This window comes from Lactuca serriola, chromosome 9 (assembly GCF_051521515.1).
Source record: "Lactuca serriola cultivar US96UC23 chromosome 9, Lser_US96UC23_V15, whole genome shotgun sequence".
Classification (NCBI taxonomy): Eukaryota; Viridiplantae; Streptophyta; class Magnoliopsida; order Asterales; family Asteraceae; genus Lactuca; species Lactuca serriola.
The window spans coordinates 111,742,358-111,758,802 of record NC_136416.1 but is presented as its reverse complement, the minus strand read 5'-3'; positions in this window follow the sequence as shown (position 1 = coordinate 111,758,802).

The window sequence follows — 16,445 nt, the reverse complement described above, 5'->3', positions numbered from 1 at the left end:
CTATGCTTTTGGTTATATTCGTATTTGTATTAGTATTCGTATTTGTACCATACTATTGGTTATATTTGTATTCGTATTCGTATTCTTATTTGTACTATCCTATTGGGACCTCATTTTTCTCACTCAAGACCTCTCCAAAGTTCTGAAAGGACAGATAATCTCGACCAATTCAAAACATGCATCAGAATCAGGACTTTTGGGACAAGAATGGTGTCACAGCTTCACAAAACATAGATCTACACAATATGAATGTCAAGCAAGAAGCTTTATACCTCAAATAGGCTCCAAAGGATGATGTCTTCCCAGATCTATAAGCTCCAGTCGTTCCTCTCCTTCTTTTACAACTTCTCCTTTCTTTCTTCATGCTCTCCTTTGCTAATCCAAGCTTTCCAAGACAAAACACACCCAGTCAAAGATGTGGGACGACTACCTTAGGGTTTCTAAGGTTATGAGAGTGATTATGGAGGCTAAGGAGGAAGCCATTATGTTCTTTATATAGTGGTTGCCTTAAAATTAGGGTTTTGGGGATTCCGAGAGTACGCTGCGCGTACTCACCCAAACACCCGCGTTTCTTCCTCCACTACGTTGGGCGTACCCAGCATGATCCGTTTTTCATGCATGGTCTTCCCTTTTCCACTTTTCCCATAAAATGACCAACATTCCCCTTTCTCTTAAATCTCAGGGACTCATACATAAATACTTTTAGGAACGGGGCGTTACAAGAAAGCTACGATTAAAGGTTAGGATCATAATTCTAGCGTTATGATTCCTTAAGTATACACTATAGGATAAATATATGCTAATAGATTCCAACAGCTAATAGGATGTGTGCTCTTCGCTTCATTTCCTGTTCTCGTTGGATTGTGGGCTTGGAATGAGGTCACCCAATCTATTATCTACCCAACTCTATATATATCTATGCTTAGTATACATTAAGTCATCATAAGGGTACTAGGTATGGATCAAGTCATAGAACACAGAGTCAACGCACAGTTTTTCTAGTACAAAACTTATTTTTCAAAGTCAATAGTTTTGGTATACAAAACTAGAGATTTCCCAGATATGGGCTTAATCCATTTTATTAAGCCAGTACAGTTTTAGAGACTTTAGGTGAGTAACACTATAACACCTTAGTTTGTACACCATGTTTATATATAAAACTAATATCTAATAGATAATTAAATGTGTGTTTTCCGCCTTACTTCTTGTTCCCGTTGGATTATGGGTTTAGGGCAGATTCACCCAATTAACTTTCTACCCAATATCAGATTATATATAGCAGTATAAACAAAGCTTTTATAAAAGTAGTCACCATAGTCATTATTTTACTATAAGGAATATAGGTTTTCTTAAAGAACTTGTCATTAGATATAAAGGAACCATTACAAATAACTCCATGAGGAACAAGTGAATAAACACAGGTTATATATCACAACAATCTAGCAACCAATGGAATGTGTGCTATCCGCCTTACTTTATGTTCCTCGTTGGGTTGTGAGCTTGGGGCAGATGCGCACAATCGATTGTGTTGTTTACTCTTAGTATATATAACTTGTACCCACTTAGTACCCATAGAAAGGCTTGTAGTGTCATTTTACTTAACTTTCATTCAGGTAGGAAATATAGGATTTTCTAGAGGAACAGGCGAACTTTTCAAAACAGAACTTACAGCTTACATTACTTTTACATATACATTTTCAACCACATTTTACAACTTACTCACATCACTAGAATCTTATGAACTCACCAGCTTAATTGCTGATCAACTCTTTCAAATAACTTGTATTCTCAGGAGACTATTAGACAGGTGCTCGTGATGGGAATTTAGAAGATGGAGCATTACAGCTTCAAGTCTTGTTTTGTTATTTGTTTATGACTTATATGTTTTGTGAACACACACATTGTAAAAAATTTCTTTCTAAAATGAAATGGTTATTGATTACTTGCTTACCATGTACATATCTCGTGATACTTGACATCACGTCCTCCACCCCCGAACGTTTCCGCCGTTCCGGTTTTTGGGGTGTGACAGATTGGTATCAGAGCATTGTTTACAGTGAACTAAGTATATCAACCGATAAAAGATATATGCCTATAAATGCAATGGGGCTTAAGTGCTCTGGATAATGATATATTTTAGAGTATAACTACAAGTTATAAAAATATACCTACTTGCTTATACATGTACATTATAGAACTAGTGTCACGAGGAGAACATAACTAAAGTATTTAAAGGTTAGACACTATCGTCAACCTGAACAGTTATGTAATCATAGCTAGGATCAATATAGCATGATCAACTCTATTCATTCGATATGTGACCGACATGTGTTTGGGATTGATGTGGTGTTGCAACAGAGATAAAACTTACCTGAACTCTAGGCAAGAGAACGCCAAAACAAGTACAATTAGAGTTAGAGTACTATGGGAGTATTCTTTGATACGATAGCGCGATAACAAGTTTAGAACATACCAAGTACATTACGTTAGAATACTATAGGAGTATTTTGGTCTAGATAAATAACTTATGTGATAACTTAAAAGACCCTTGTGGATAGGTCTATAATCTTACAGGGTATATTCATAAAGTTTTATATATAATCAAAATCTTATAGACATAAAATATGTGACCAACGCTTCGCTATCCATACCTCTTAAGGAAGTAGTGTTGAGGTGGGACCAATTATTCGAAGGTCTATTTGATTTTGCAATTATATACAATACAAACTGGTGTACCTTGTACAATTATAGGAGGATTCCATAGGGATCACCCCATAAAGTTACCTTAAAGCTCATAGGTTCTTTAGTCGCTTTCATTCTCGCACGACAAGCCTAGATAAACGTAACCACTTCCTTATTGTAGACAACAGAAGATTTCAGGAGGAACAAGGACAAATTCATGAGAAGATTTCAAGGAAAGATCAGACGAAGTAACCAAAACGTCTTACGCGTCACACTAATAAATATTAATTAGGTTAATTTATCGAGCGAGTGGAAACACTGCTCACATTACATGTGTTAGAATGCTCAAAACCCAACAGTGGTATTAGAGCCTAGGCTTGTTTTCTTATGATACTTGGAAAAGTAGCTAAAAATTCGACTTTTGATGTTGTCTGCCCAGCAGACTCACTGAATCCACTGATGGACTCGTCGAGTCCAAGGCAAAATGCATCCAACTCGCCGAGTTTGTTCGTGCACTCGAGGAGTTGGAACCCCAGACAACATATATTCGATTGTTTCAGCTGCAATTAGACTAGGAACATTACCCTAACATGTTTTTGGACTTATAAACTTGTTTTTTGATGTGGTAATGTTCATGCTAATCCAATTTCAAAGATAATTGTCAATAGATTCACGTTTTGTATTAGTTTAAGGTTTAGACTAATTACATGAAAAAATTTGATTTGAATAATCTTGTTCTTATGAGTTTCTTAGATTAATAAAAATTTATGTGAAATTGTTGTTTTCAATCCAAATTAATCTAAGAGTTGATTCTAAAATGTGTTTTTGTAACTTGCCCTCAAGTTATATGAAAAGTCACATTTAAGTTTCATAAAACTTATAAAAGTTGGCAAAGGTTACAACAATGAAGAGTCTTGTCTCATTGAATGGTTTTATGACTCCATAACTTGTCCTCAAGTTATGGAAGTTCAAGAGTCACTTCATTAAGTAATAAAATGTGTAACCTTAATTAATTCCATAAGTTATAAAATATAGAAAAGTTGCATTTTTTAATAATTTAAATTCTTCCATAACTTGTCCTTAATTTATGGAACTTGAAGAGTTTTTGGATTAAAACTACTTTAAACACATAAGTTATGGAATTAATTAGTTTTGAATAGTTTCAAAACTTGCCCTCAAGTTTTGGAATTTGAAAAAGTTTTCTGTTATGAATACTTTAATTCCAAGTTAGCCCTTAAAATTTTAAAAGTTAAAATTCAACCCTTATACTTTTTAATATTATAATTTAATAATATTTATATATATGTATAAGGTTACTGCCTATAAAATGGCAGTTTAATGGGTGTCCACTCTCACCCACCGCTTCCTTGACCGGTGGAGGGTCGTTAGCCGAACGGGTAGGACAAGGACTAGAATTCTCCCTTCATTAAAAGTATTAATGATAAATACTAAGTAACTAAACCTTTTATTAATACCCAATCTTAGTTACTTAGGAAAATGTGAATAAGGTGCTAATCCATGAAATTACACTTTGCACTTTGTTTAAGTCGGTTAGTGGAGTGTGTGTGGTTAACCGGCACAATAACTCGTATTTAACAAGGTAGGCAAAGGGTAACTTAATGTTTATCATAGTATCGATGGAGCGTGTGCGGTTAACCGGCACACCGATTGAGGTGTAAACACTTAAGGGTACCAAGTAATTTGCATGGTTACTTCACACCTTGTTTTGTCATCCTCGACATCCCAGTCACAAAACCTGAAGGGCACACTCGAGATAGAAACATGTCATTGAACAGTTCAATGAATCTCAAAGATCTAGGAGTTTCAAAACCAATTAAAACCTAATAATACATTTCGTTTATCTTGGTGGAAATTGGTGAATCTTCATTCACCTACCTTCAAATATTTTATAGCTTGGATTATGGCATCCCTCTTCCAAGCTATATAAGTATTGTGTTGGGTCCTAGCCTTAATATTTCATATTGGTGTTATATTAAGAACTTTAAATCAACTATCTTGAATATCTCCCAAAAGATGTCTGGTATAGACATTTATGATCTTCCCAAATCTCTTGAAACAAGCTTTCCTAAATGAAGATGATGTCCCATGGAAATCATACTTCTTTCACGTCCTCCAATTATTCTCCCTGACCCACAAGTTCTTGAAAAGTTTAAGGTCACTCAAGCCCTATTGGCTGTGACAACCCGAAATTTCCATTCTGTACAAACAGTATCAATTCAATAGAAGTTATAACAGTCACAGTTAATTTTCAGACTTTTTCGTTTAAGTTTGAATACGTCAGGGTTTACACTTCAGGAGATATCAGGAGAGTGGATGCACTAGGGTTTAGTGAAACTCTATTATTCCATCACTCTATTATATTAGAGGTCATTTCAGGAATAAAATTATTCTCTGCCAAAAATATCTCAGGACTATAAATAGAATTCTGAACAAAATTCATTCATTATTCGCATTTCCAACTAGAGAAAAGCCATTTTCTCTCTCACGGATCTTCGGGTTTTTATACCAAAACGTGAGTAACTCTTTCTAGTAATGTTAGAAAGCTTTTTATGTAGTTATAACATGATTTAGACGGCTAAATCACTAGATTTAGGAGTTTACTCCCCAAGGTGTTCTTGGGCGGTAAACTCCCGAAACCGAACCTAGACTGTCCCCCGTGATATACCACTGCCTTGGACTTGTATAGGAGTGTATTAGGGACATGAAATCAAGCAAGAATCACCCAAGTTTGGGAGTTTACGGCCCAAGAGTATCTTGGACCGTGAACTCCAAATTCATGCTCAAAATGGTGCTTTTAAGGCTCCTAAAGCCTTAGACTTTTACCTAGACTTGTTCCCATTTAATCTAAGGCCTTAAACACATCAATAACACTTTTCAAAATGATTTTACGGCCATGACATGGTTCATGGGCCGTAAAACATGATTTAAGGACACCAAAGTGTGTCAAGAGTCTTCATATGCTTGGAATAAAAGCCTAGAACCAATACCACTTGTGCAAGAGACTTGAAAGCATAAAAAACAACCAACCTTAAGAGTTTACGGCCGCAACCTCTAAAGGAAATGGCCTTAGGGCCGTAAACTCCTAAATGGAGTGTTTCTATACCTTAAACCCTTCAAAAAATTTAACCACCAAGTTGGAATAATTCTAGGAATCATTTGGAACTTCAAAACACACAATACACCCATGGTTGGGAGTTTATGGCCGTACCCTCAAGAGTTTACAACCGTAAACTCCATGTGTGATGATATATGCAGAGTAAACTCATATATAGGGTCCTTTGGAACACTAAACCCAAGTACCTTGTCCCACAATAGCTTAAATGCAATCCTTAGGGCTTAAAGCACTTATATAAAGTGTTTATTATGTTCTAGGATGTCTTAACTTTATCAATTAGTAATTTAAGTCTAATTGAGTGCATATATGTGTGATTATATGTTCTTTAGGATCGTAGTGTGTGTACAAGTCCTCACTTGACACCTAACAATCCTACATCGTCCAGTTCAACTAAACTACCAACTACAGGTGAGTTCATACCCCTAATCAATATTTTAAATGATTTTAAATGCTTTAAAAGGGGGGAATACAAGTAGAAACAAACATGTTATTAAATCATTGATATGTATTTTATAACTGTGTTTGTCATTTAACAGATTTCACATACTACAAAATGTGATGCATGAAATGGTTTTAAATCTTAAAAATACTTTGTTATCAAATGTTTTACTTTTGAAATGTTTATTAAAATGACATCAAGTCATTGTTAATTATTGTTCAAAACCCATAAGATGTCTTACAAAACCATTTTACATTCTTGAACTAAACTATGCATATACACTTATATTCTTATATATGTATTGATGTTATGGCTTACGTCTTTCATTTAGTTTCTCACACCCTTGAGTAGTAAGAGTGTATAAAACTACTTGAACTACTAATTACTTTTCAGTAAATTATCATAGGGATAATTTGAAGATATCAAACATTATTCCTATTACAAGGAATCACACAAGAGTCAGTTCATTCATGAGTCTATACTAGTACATTACCTGATACGTGATTACATATACATATGCTTACCTGATGCATGAATATGTTTACATATACTTACCTGTTGCATGAACACACTTACATTAATACCATACAAGAACACTTTTACATAGGTGCATTATCCTGTATTCACTTACCTGGATACTTGTACTTAGATCTACGAGGATGATTTATTAGTACTTTCTGTGTAAATTATCTTTCCTATCCCGGTTCGATGGGATATCTCGGCGGGACTTACCATTCCGAACCCCACTGATTAGCACCAGTGGTCGATCACCATCTACGGAGGTCTAAGGTTACTACTTATACTAGGTAGATCGATAACCGGGGCTAACCCCTCCACCCACCTGGTGCTATAGAGGACAAGTGGACAATCTTCGATTGTTCTTAAGGTTATACCTTTTGCTTATTGCGATGTTGTGTTACTCCTAGTACCCAGCGATGACACTTACATTAATACTTTTTTCTGGACAATTTCGGATGTTCATTAGGTTACATATTTCTCTTAATGGGATGTTGTGTTAGTCCTAGTACCCAGTGACAACACTTACAGTAGTACATTTTCCTGTTTACTTTATTTTGTGATACTTTCACATAAACGATGAGTTAGACTAAGTAATTTAGTACTAAACAATTGAAGGAAAAACTATCATTTTACTTACAAAACATTCGGGTCTTGGTAGAAGACTACATCTCAAACTGATAGAAAATAGGGGATTTTCTAGGGCCTTTCATACTTATATCAACATTTTCATTTAAAGGTTTGCATGACTTTTAAAACAGCTTTTGAAAGCAAGACAATGACACTTAAATACTTATGAATTCACCAGCATTAAAGTTGATACTCTCTTTGAAAATAACTTGTATTCTCAGGTCAACAGTAGACAGGTACGATGGCCAGGTTTTGAGAAGACGGAGCAAAGTCTCGTCTTTTATTTTGATTGTATATTTTTGGTGTCTTACTACAATGAAAGAACACACATGTATTAAAACTCTACTTCTAATGCAATGGATGATGTTGTTGCTTGTTTATTATATTACACTGTTGTGATATTGTACATGACGTCCTCCACCCCTGAATGTTTCCGCCGTTCGTGGTTTTGGGGTGTGACAGATTGGTATCAGAGCATTGTTTATATTGAATAAAGTGTATCAACCCATAAAAGATATACTAACTATAAATACATTGGGATTAAAACACTCTGTCTAAGAGTTATACTTTTAAAAAATAAAATATTTAAGTAAGTATACGTGCCTGCATTCATACTAAAATTAGTGTCACAACGACAAGAACAAAAGTATTACGATTTTTGAATATTACAAGTAAGCCTGGGGATATATGGTCAGTCTTGGGAATGGCATAGCCTGATCAACTATGTTGGTCCGAGGAGTGATTAGCATATGCCCAAGAATGGTTGTGATATGGCAACAAGTATAAAAACTTACCAACACAACCATAAAGAAATACCATAGGGGTATTTGGTCTTACTGTAATTATCTTAGTCGGTTCGTTTATTTAGCAATTTCTTATATCCCTTTTCTTGCGTAGATTAAAATGGTTGGATTTCACCGTGGCGATCCATACTTCCTGAACCAAGGCAATGCTGGTTGGCTAGAGGCAGAACCAGAAGATGATCACCCAATCCCTTTGGATGATCACCATGCTGAGGGTTTTTCCGATAGTTCTGACTCCGAGCCTGAAGTCAACAACCTACCCCCAGCTGCTCAAAACCCAAACCTGAACCCTCGTCCTGCGTTTCAAGGACCCACGCCTCTGTGGGCCACTATCTTGGCTAGATGGAGTCAGGAACAAGGTCAGCCCATTCCCTACAATGGATACCGAAGTTTCTACAACTTCACTGAAGGAGGTTATGCTGACAGGGTCCTACCCATCATGGTTCGTAGAATTTCCAGAAACACAATACTGGGTCAGGCAACTATTTACCGGGTCATGGAGATTGAAGCCAACTCTGGCGTTAACACTGTCCAGATTCGCCAACTAGAGTCTGCTCATCAAAGGACTCTGGTCCGCAATGCAAATCTGTAGAGGGAACTTGCTGAAACTCAAGCTGAAGTTAGGGAACTTCGAGCTCAGCAAGTGAGAGCTGACAGGCATACGAGGGACATGGAACGTCTACTGTCGGGATTAAGAACTCATGCTAGCAGTTCTCGTCAACAAATAGAATCTCTTCGACTCATCTTTTGTATATAACCTAGTTTATGTAAAACTTTGGTCTAATTTCCTGTCTTTATAAATCTTAGATCTGTTAGGTATTGATCTAATCTTAATTCTGTCAAAATTTTCCATCTTGGTTGATGTAAGGCCTACTTCTAGGCCATTTTTCCCAAACTTGTTACATCTGTAATTCCAGTATTATTGACAGATATCTAATCTTATAGAAATTATTATCCAAATGCTATCTTCTTCATTTAGTCATTCTAATCATTCTGTTGTTGGGCTATAGGGAGTTAGTCCATGAATCACATTCATTGTTCATTTATTCTTATCCATGTCGTCATCTTTTAAACGTATAGTTAAAGATGCCACCACGCAGAAGTGCAAGACGTAACCCAAACAACGAAGCACCGATACCCTCCACCACCACCTGAACCTCTTCAACCACCTACTCCTTTTGATGCCAACATGTTCCAGGCAGCTTTCACAGTGGCGGTTGCAGCTGCTCTGTCAGCAATCAATGATCCTATCCCTAGTGGATCGGGATCAGGTGCACCTCCCTCCAACCACGGCGAAAGCCATGGACACTCTCGGGAATGCACCTACAAGGACTTCACAAATGCCAAACCCCGAAGCTTCAATGGTACTGGTGGGGTTCTGGTGTTAAGGTAGTGGATTGAGAAGATGGAATCTGTCTTCGAGATCTGCGGATGCCAAGAAGGCAACAAGGTCAAGTTCGCAGCTTGTACCTTCTCTGACAGAGCATTATCATGGTGGAACGGCCATGTTAAGTATCTGACTTTGATGGTGGCGTATTCCATCGGCTGGGAAAAGTTGAAAGACATGCTGATGAAAGAATACTGTCCTCGAGGTGAAATACAAAAACTCGAGCAAGAATTCTGGGGTTTTCAAATGGTTGATCCAACATCACAACCTACACAAATAGGTTCTGTGATCTAGCAAACTTATGCCCTGATATGGTTGCTCTTGAGAGCAAAAAGATAGAGAGATATATATGGGGACTGTCACCCCAGATCCATTCAAGTGTGATAGCTTCCAGGCCTATTACCTTCGATAGCGCCAAGGAACTAGCACAATCTCTCATCGATCATCGGAAACCTCAGAACCCAACAATCCCTACATCCGTACCACCGAAGGACAAAAGCTACAAGAAGGGGCAGTCTAAGAGGAAAAGAGGGGCTTCGCAAGGATCCTCCAAGAACCAACAACTTATGGCGATCAATGCTGCCACAGTGACTCCCGTTGTCCCTGCGAACCCCTTACCAGCAAAAACTTATGTTGGGTCTCTCCCGAAGTGCAACAAATGCAGCTTCCACCACCGCGGACCTTGCAGGGAGATGCAATGCACCAACTGCAACAGGAAGGGACACACAGCCCGTTTCTGCCAGGCTCCAACAGCTCAAGCCGCCCAGGTTCCTAACGCCGGTATGGGCCAGACTTGCTACGGTTGTGGCAAAGTGGGTCACTACAAGAGGAACTACCCTAAAGCGGGGACGGCTGGCGGAATAGAAAGAGTTATGGCCCTAGGCAACAAGGAAGCAGTAGCTGATCCCATGATAGTTACTGGTACGTTCCTCCTCGATAACTCATATGCTTGCATACTTTTAGACAGTGGAGCAGAGAGAAGTTTCGTAAGTCACAAATTTGCACACCTGCTTAAACAAAAACCATGTGCATTAGATAATTCATTCATGGTAGAAATGTGTAATGGGAAAACAGAGAGTACAAACTGCATATACGTAGGTTGTACCTTAACTTTAGATGAACATACTTTCAAGATAGATCTAATGCCAGTCCCAATTAAATATTTCGACGTTATCATTGATATGGATTGGTTGAGTCTTCTTCGCGCCGACATCTTGTGCTTTGAAAAAGCAGTTCGTCTTAACCTTCCTAACAATGAAACCTTAATTATCTACGGCGACAAACCTAGTACGAGCCTTCACATCATTTCGTGCATTCAAGCTTAGAAGTGCTTGCGAAAGGAGTACCATGCATTCCTCGCACACGTCGTTCATACAAGTCAAGAAACGAAAAACATTCACAACATCCCTGAAGTACGCGACTTCCCCGAGTAGTAATTCTAGGAATCATTTGGAACTTCAAAACACACAATAAACCCATGGTTGGGAGTTTACGGCCATAAACACAAGAGTTTACAAATGTAAAATCCATGTGTGATGATATATGCAGAGTAAACTCATATATAGGGTCCTTTGGAACACTAAACCCAAGTACCTTGTCCCACAATAGCTTAAATGCAATCCTTAGGGCTTAAAGCACTTATATAAAGTGTTTATTATGTTCTAGGATGTCTTAACTTTATCAATTAGTAATTTAAGTCTAATTGAGTGCATATATGTGTGATTATATGTTCTTTAGGATCGTAGTGTGTGTACAAGTCCTCACTTGACACCTAACAATCCTACACCGTCCAGTTCAGCTAAACTACCAACTACAGGTGAGTTCATACCCCTAATCAATATTTTAAATGATTTTAAATGCTTTAAAAGGGGGGGAATACAAGTAGAAACAAACATGTTATTAAATCATTGATATGTATTTTATAACTGTGTTTGTCATTTAACAGATTTCACATACTACAAAATGTGATGCATGAAATGGTTTTAAATCTTAAAAATACTTTGTTATCAAATGTTTTACTTTTGAAATGTTTATTAAAATGACATCAAGTCATTGTTAATTATTGTTCAAAACCCATAAGATGTCTTACAAAACCATTTTACATTCTTGAACTAAACTATGCATATACACTTATATTCTTATATATGTATTGATGTTATGGCTTACGTCTTTCATTTAGTTTCTCACACCCTTGAGTAGTAAGAGTGTATAAAACTACTTGAACTACTAATTACTTTTCAGTAAATTATCATAGGGATAACTTGTATTCTCAGGTCAACAGTAGATAGGTACGATGGCCAGGTTTTGAGAAGACAGAGCAGACAAGTCTCATCTTTTATTTTGATTGTATATTTTTGGTGTCTTACTAAAATGAAAGAACACACATGTATTAAAAATATACTTATAATGCAATGGATGATGTTGTTGCTTGTTTATTATATTACACTGTTGTGATACTGTACATGACGTCCTCCACCTCTGAACATTTACGTCGTTCGTGGTTTTGGGGTGTGACATTGGCAAGTGAAGTTCTATGTGTGGTCACATCTTGGAGATATAGTCACATATTGACAAGCCGAGAGAGTTGGGTGTCAAAGTCTTGAGAAATTTGGTGGTTCAATCACTTTCTAAGTCACATAGTGAGCTCCTTTAGGACTCCTATGAAACAAACTAAGACAAGACCCTTAATGATCTTATCCATTTGCTAAGATCAACTTCCTAAAACTTTATGGACATTGACAATTATGACATTGGATATCCAGTAAAGCTCTCTCCTCCCAATGGAAAAGGATCGGCCATAGTCAACTCGGTTGACCAAATGGTAAAGAGAAAGGCTAAGTCTGTGATACTCCCATGTTCCATTACCAAAGTGTCAATATGTTAAAATTGCCAAAGGAAGGGGCATTGGTTGCGAAGCTGCCAATTTACCTAAGTGTGTTAAAGTCAATAAGGTTGACCCTACTTCAGGTAAAGTCCAGTATCTAACTATGATAAGTTTCTATTCTCAGACTCTTGATACATAATGTGACTGGGTCACATGGTGATGTTTTAAGAATCAAAGAAAAGTGAAGGAACCTAAAGAAAGAATATGTTGAATCTGATCGCGTAGATGGATTTCTATCGCATAGTTTGAAGATCGGATTCTTGAGCTACTTCTTAGGAGTTATGAGCTATTTCTTAGGAATACATAACAACAAGTTTTCATATGGATTGTAAGGATAAGTTTTTCCGCAAAGTTTTTAAAATAAAAGGAAATTTTTTATTTCATTTATTCTAAAATATCCTTACAATGGCATCTGTGGAAATTTTTGTTGCTTATAAGATTACGTTAAGAGCAAGAGTGGAAATATGAATTTGATTCTTTCATTTGTGGTAGTGTCTAAATTTACCAAATAAGGAAATATTCTCATCACCCAAGTTTCAGTTGGATAGAAACGTGGAATCATGCAAGGTGTATAGCATGATGAATGAGAACTTTCAAGCATTGAACAAATTAAGGCAGAGCGAATAATAAGAATCAAATTAGGCAGAAGGATAAAATTTCTCAAATCTTAAAAGATAGGTGAGTACTTTAGTATCAGTTTTTATGATCATCTTAATGATTTAGAGACCTTGTCATAATTCATGCTATAAGTACCTTCTTATAGATAAGAAGAGGAGCTTTGAATTGTTGAAATCAAGAAGACGACTCATACTTCGTTCCAATACAAGTCTTAGAGTCATACTCCAAGATTGTAACTTGAGTGACATGTCTTAATGAAGGTTTAAAACACTTGTCAAATGTAAGAGTAAATGTTTTCTACTCTTGTACACTTGAAATTGGTAATTTGTGATGTTTTGGATAAAACAAAGACCAACTAAGGCCAATTGTGTGAAGTGTTTGTCTTGATTAGAATCCACACTATCTCTTGAATATCTGACAAGAAAGTCTTATATGGACAGTGGGAGTCTTAAAGGTCTTGAAAGTCTCAAGAACTAATCAAGAATAAAAAAACCTAAAGTTCTTCTCTAGCACACGACTTGAGGTTCATAACCTATCATTTTGACATATTCTGTGCTCATTCCAGTTAAAGTTGGCTTTACATATGAGTTCTTAGAGTTCTCAATTGGTTTCACAACAACTTGGAAGAAATGGCAAGCCATTTGAGCTGCCAGGTGGCAAGAAATTAAGATTGAGTTCAGTCCATATGAGTTTGGAATTGTCATTATCCTTATCTTGTGACTATGGTTTTGACAATTCACATGGATAAGAACACATAAACCAGTAAATCTAAGTGTCATAAGGTTTCTCTCCGATTCATGAAAATGATGGTGAGGAAACACTTTCACTAAGTAGATTTTAGTTAGATAGAAATTGAAATATTTGCATTCTCAAAGTCGTTAGTGGAGCGTGTGTGGTTTACCGACACACTAACATGGACTTGTGAGAAGTGGCAATGGTCTAAACAATTGAGACTATGATTACGACATCCCTTTTCATAGTTCTAAAATTGTTTAGACACACCTGTGAGCTATCTAAAAGAGGTGTATGATTTTGATAAATTTTTATCAAAACAATCTAGTATCAGAAATCTGAACTTTGGTAAGAAAGTCAGCTAATTTATGAGTACATGTCAAAGCTAGCGGGAGCATAAGTGTTATGCTAATCATGTTAGTGGGAGCATGATCATTATGATAACTATTGCAAGTTAGCAATGTTAATTATAGAAAACAAAAGGTTTTAATTGCGAAAAAGTTGTTTTGCTATAATTAAGGGAGAGGAAATTATACTTCATCTCAAATCTACAAGCTTAGATCGTGAGGTTTTAATCATTTACTCAAGGATATATACACACACACACACACACACACACACATATATATATATATATATATATATATATATATATATATATATATATATATATATATATATATGAATTTCATGTTGGAATGGCTCAACATATGCAAATTCTGTATACGGGTCCATTATTTGTGTTCTAAAATTCGATTATGATTACGATATCCCTTTTCATAATCTGAATTATGAGAACTTGGCAAATAGAAATGGAAATGTTATAGCAAAAGATTCGTTTTGTCTTTGTGTGAGACATCATGAATCGTGTCCCATATGCTTCGGATATAGGATCGATTACATGTGCTATATTCATCCTTTCTAAAATTTTCCAAATGCCTGAGGCATTAAGAAGGGAAACGGTTTAGAACTGGATATGACTAAAAGGATTAAATAATTGTCGAGTACAATCTATGGTTTACAAAAGATTGGTTGCTCAAGGACAATTGGAAGTATAGTGATAATTCTGGAATGACCATATTGACATAATCTGTAAGGAGGCAACGCTTGTTCAGAAGTGATAGTCAAAATGGAATCTGGAAATGTTTCAAAGTTAGAAATTTCAATATGTGTAAGATTAAGGAAAGTTAATGCAAAAAGGATGTTTCCAAGGAGTTGATCTCCTTTGGAATTATTTTCTTACATGCAGCTGGTAATAGTTATTCAGGAAACAAATATTCATTCGAGGATAGTTATTTCAAATTCATAGAGTTTATTTGGTATAGAATCTTTTATGAATTGTTCCTACAACCCTGTGGAAGTCAGGACCCGATACATCCAGAACTAGGATAACCTTGTCTTTTCAGCTTTCGGCTTGTGTCTGTTACTATAGACTTATTCCGTCTCATCTTTTTTTTTCTTTTAGCAAAGATGCCTCATCGCAGATCTGTAACTATAATTGGTAAGACTTGACCCGACCCGACATGGTCCATTTGGGTTGCATGGCATCATGCATTTGGATAGACTATAATGAAAGAAATAACACTTAAGGTTGGTTAATATATTACAAGTTCTAATATATTAATTAGATTATTTAATTAGTATTGATCAAGAATTAATCTAGGAATAATTAAGTGATCAAAAGAAGACTAATTAAATATATGGGTTGATTGTGTAAATCATCCATACTTATATAGTGGGCTAATGCTCCATGGATTATCTAGTTGGGCTAAAACCCATATGATGCTTCATGGATGCTCCATGGTGTTTTTGTACCCATGGATCATGGAAATGAAAGGCCATGTCAATTAGGGTTTACATGGTGTAACTCTAACTATACATGCATCTTATTCTTGACCAAAATCGGCACTAGTATTATTATAGAGAAGCGCTAGCCGATTTCAAGTGTTCTACATTTCTCTCAAGGTTATTCCAAAAGCAATTGATGTTGTGTGAACCATTTGAGGTGTCACACTTGGGGCACTAGGCACTCAAGCTTCATGAAGACTTTCTACATCAAAGAGGTATGTATTCTATCTTGTTATATTCATTGTTTTGTATGCTAGATTAGCATAATACCTTGGAAAGTTCATATTTGCATGTATAATAGAGAAAACATATATCCAAGGTTTTAGGGTTGCATGTACACTTAGGAGTGTTAGAATGCTTAAAACCCAACAAGATAACCCAGACACGCTACTCCAATAACTCCCATACCTTTTCCACAAATCGATGCAGCAACTCTGAACGATGCAGTGGCCGCAGCTATGGCAGCAGCCATGGCACAATATCACCCCATCAGTACGGGTGGAGGTGAAACGCCTGCCGATTCCACTCAAGGTGAGGTCCCTATGCGCCCGGGAGAGATCTCCTACAAGGACTTCACCAGATGCCAACCATTGTACTTTAATGGGACTGAAGGAGTCATTGCTCTCATGTAATGGTTCGAGAAAACAGAGTCGGTCTTCGAAATCTATTTATGCCCAGAAGGAAGCAAAGTGAAGTTTGCTTCCTGCACCTTCTCTAGCAAGGCCCTAACATGGTGGAACAGCCATGTTAAGTCATTGAATCTATCAGTG